Source organism: Entelurus aequoreus, linkage group LG01 (assembly GCF_033978785.1).
Source record: "Entelurus aequoreus isolate RoL-2023_Sb linkage group LG01, RoL_Eaeq_v1.1, whole genome shotgun sequence".
In the NCBI taxonomy this organism is placed as follows: domain Eukaryota; kingdom Metazoa; phylum Chordata; class Actinopteri; order Syngnathiformes; family Syngnathidae; genus Entelurus; species Entelurus aequoreus.
Genome location: NC_084731.1, coordinates 27,661,488 through 27,666,011, shown reverse-complemented (window position 1 = coordinate 27,666,011; position 4,524 = coordinate 27,661,488).

Here is a 4,524-nt window from a genome sequence, read left to right as displayed (position 1 = left end):
TCCCAAATGTCTTTAAGTAGCTTGAGGAAATTATCTGTAGAAGAGGACGCAAAATAGAATACTTGTGGCTTACCTTCTTTTACTCTCGTTTTTGAGCCCCAGGTCTGCTCTTCTTTTTCTGGTTTTTAGCAGATTCAGTCTTTCTCCCCTCAATGGTGCTCATGATTTTCAGGATCACATTTGGCTAGAGTCTTGAATTGTTTTCCCCATTCCAAACTCCGACCAAATCCCTTCGTCTTTGTAGTCAGAATCTTTAAAATCATTGTTGCAAATTACATTCCTCTCACTTGGTACCATTTTGCTTGAGTACATTTGATTGGAGCGGTCCATACTTTCATCATATTCCCATCATTTGGAAATGCATGCCAGCGGATCTCTTCTTTAGTTGTATTGCTACAACCTGCAATAATGGGCCGGTATATTTGCTAAGCTTTTCAAATTCTGCGTGAAAATAGTATTCCGGATGAAGATGCTACCAAAACACATACTGTGCAATCTAAAAATGTCCCTTCAGTCTTTTATAGGTGACGTCAGCAGGGTAACACACATTGGTTCAAAAATGTGCTAAAACTTGTTTAAAATAAATCCTAAAATCACTACTTTGTCTATTTTGGGGGGAATTTTACCGGTAGACATCATGTTTAGGTCCAGAACTATGGAATACATGCCAATGTTGTCACCATTGAGGGGCCCTTTAGTGGTCATTTATATATTTATGTGGAAGTCGCTTCTTAGCAGTCCCACTGTCAGACACGGCACAGGAGCCCAGCGCCCCCGTTTGATGGTGCTCTGTCCTCAGCACCATGGACAGAGGCGGTGACTTTTGCTCCTGCAGGCAGCGCTGACAACATCTGCCTCCACAATTTATTTATTATTGTCCTGTCCAGCTAGTCAGGCAAATAATATAGTTGATGTAGATGCCCATATCGGCTGTACACAATTACTTTACAAAAAGTGTGGGATACTTCTCTTGTTGCCTTATTTGTATTTGACTTTATTAAATGGATTTATATTATTATTTGGTGCAGCCGGGCCGGAGCGGGAGGGGATGTAAAGAGAAAAACAGGAAGACAGAGGGGGAAATTGCAGGGACAAGAGGGGGATAAGACAGAGAGACAACAACAGCAAACACAACAATAACAATAACAACAACAACAGCAACAGAACAACATCAGCAAATAGGATATGTACACATATGATGGTAAAAGTGATAGCAAAGAAGCAGTTAGTGAAATAAATAATACAGAAATGACAATGAACATTATTATACTACAAATACCAATGTAAATAGCACTATTGGTAATGAATAATAACAATAATTTACCTCTATTATCAACAACGCAATTGTTTCAAATGCAACAATACATATATGTAATGATAACTTGAAATACACAAGAAAGCAGATGAATGGAGGGAAATAAAGAGAAGCCAACTATATTAACCTTGTAGATTGTTATAGTAACAATAGGTTAAGCTTTGTCAGTGTGCCATGTGTTACCCAGTTTCCCGTAAGGCAACAATGTTAATTCATGTTTGATGAAACGTAATTATATGCATGAGTGTATGTATGTATATGTACTTGTGTATGTACAGTATGTGTATATGTATGTTTGTACATGTACATGTACAGTATGTGTATGTACAGTATGTGTAGATGTATGTTTGTACAGTGAATGTACCAGATTCTGTTTTTAGCGGCCGTTTATAAAGACACTAACTGTTGACAGTTTCAATATCTGATGCGGGCGCATCACCATATAGCAATATAGAGATTATCGACCAGACCTCGGATAAGTGGAATAAGATGGATGGATGGATGTTCCATCATTGATGTGCTCACAATTCTTAATTAACTGTCTTTCTCACATTTACGGTAGTAAAAGACCAGTGAGTCTTTTAAGAATGAAAAATGTCGACCTTTGTACTTCAACTCTTGACAAAACAAAGTTTAGAAAAGAGATGCTGTCAAAGTTCAGACCGATATACTACTCAGCAGGCACAAGACATTAAAACAAAGTTGAGAACTTGTTGAATTAGTTCCTGACATTGAGCAACTCAAACCTTTTTGAGAATGTTTAGTCGAGGGATGTCAAACATGCGGCCCGCGGACCAGGTTCAATCCGGCCTGCTCGATGAGTTTGCTAAGTGTAAAATTGAGCTGCATTTTTAAATGAAAGAAACTGCTGTTTTAAATGTGTCCACTGGGTGTCACAATAGGAATGCTGTTAGGCAAGCAAATAGTTTATATTGGGGTGAGCAAGAATACCAACCAAGAGGTACACGGTAAAGCGGGGCTGCGACTCCTCCCCCTCGACCCTACGTAAAACAAACAGGAGTAAAATAAACAATTGGTAAGATCACTTAAAATGCTGGATGAGACACTGCACATTGATATACTGTAGTTCTGTGAAAATGATTTTCTTCTGTGCAAATTTAAAGAAAGTCAACAATGGAAATGACAAATGAGGTAGTTGATACATAGAAGCGTTTTTATTTATGCTTCATTTTGTTTTTGTTCAATCATAGACTTAAAGTTTAATTGGTTTGTAGAAACACTGAGATTAAGTCTAATTTCATTGTGTTCTTAATGGTGTTTTTGAAACTGCACCAATTTTTTTCCTCAGATTTGTTTTACTAACTTGAAGTGTTTTGTCAAGAGGATTATTTGTGATATGTACATTTTCAGAATGTCCTTGTTCTATTTTGGGCCAGAGTAAAACAAAGAAAACAAAATCTGAAGTTGTCGCAGTTGTATTTTTAAGTTATTATGCCATGATTTTACCCGTTCGGCCCATGTGGGAATAGATTTTCCTCGATGCGGCCCCTGAGCTGACGTTGATTTGACCTTTGAATTTTGGTCATTTTCCAAACAATATTTTTACAACACAAATACAACATTGAAACAACATCCTTTTTGACAACGTTTATTCAATGTTGATTTGACCATTGAAATTTGGTCATTTCCCAACCCACAACGTGGATCCAACGTTAGACATCAACGTCGTCACAATTTACAAATACAACTCTTTTGCAAGGTTGTTCAAAGTCAGTTTTTAAGTGGCATGTATGTATAATCAACGTTGTGTCAACGTCTTGTGCCTGCTGGGTATGAATAAAGAAAGAAAGAAATGTTGTGGCTAGAGATGTCCGATAATATCGGACTGCCGATATTATCGGCCGATAAATGCTTTAAAATGTAATATCGGAAATTATCGGTATCGGTTTCAAAAAGTGAAATGTATGACTTTTTAAAACGCCGCTGTACGGAGAGGTACACGGACGTAGGGAGAAGTACAGAGCGCCAATAAACCTTAAAGGCACTTCCTTTGCGTGCCGGCCCAATCACATAATATCTACGGCTTTTCACAAACACAAGTGAATGCAAACCATACTTGGTCAACAGCCATACAGGTCACACTGAGGGTAGCCGTATAAACAACTTAAACACTGTTACAAATATGCGCCACACTGTGAACCCACACCAAACAAGAATGACAAACACATTTCGGGATAACATCCGCACCGTAACACAACATAAACACAACAGAACAAATACCCAGAACCCCTTGCAGCACTAACTCTTCCGGGATGCTACAATATACACCCCCCGCTACAGCCTACCCCCCTACTTCAACCCCGCCCCCCAACCCCGCCCACCTCAACCTACTCATGCTCTCTCAGGGAGAGCATGTCCCAAATTCCAAGCTGCTGTTTTGAGGCATGTTAAAAAAAATAATGCACTTTGTGACTTCAATAATAAATATGGCAGTGCCATGTTGGCAATTTTTTCCATAACTAGAGTTGTTTTATTTTGGAAAACCTTGTTACATTCTTTAATGCATCCAGCGGGGCATCACAACAAAATTAGGCATAATAATGTGTTAATTCCACGACTGTATATATCGGTATCGGTTGATATTGGACTCAGTAATTAAGAGTTGGACAATATCGGAATATCGGATATCGGCAAAAAAGCCATTATCGGACGTCTCTAGTTGTGGCATTTCTGATATCCCGATTCAAATGAAAATAAAATCCCGTTGTCCGTATCCATCATGGACAAGACGCTGCGTTTACCAATCAGACAGTCATGTTATATTGAAATAGCAGTCAAAATATTATTGATTTAGGCATCAGGAGGATTGCATCAACATGTGCTAATTATGGAGGCCCCATTGCTTTGTGCCAATACTTTCAGGGCTCGGTTGTTTAGTCTCTAATAGCAAGTGATCCGTCATGTATCTTTTCACATCAATATTTGGACACCGTTGTCCATTCTCTGCGGAGGAAAGAAGCAAACCACAGAAAGTAATCAAATTTCATCGGAAGAACCATTTTATTTAATGACGGCGACATAAAACTGTGATCGTCAGTGTTCTCTCTTTGTATTCCGCGGACATATTTTCAACCTGTACTTGACGCTTTGGCAAGTCGTTTGCTTCTTGTGGTTTTCTTTTGCCCACATAAATCATCAATACGTGGAAGAAAAAGAAATGATTGAAATTGTGGCACGCTAGCTCATTA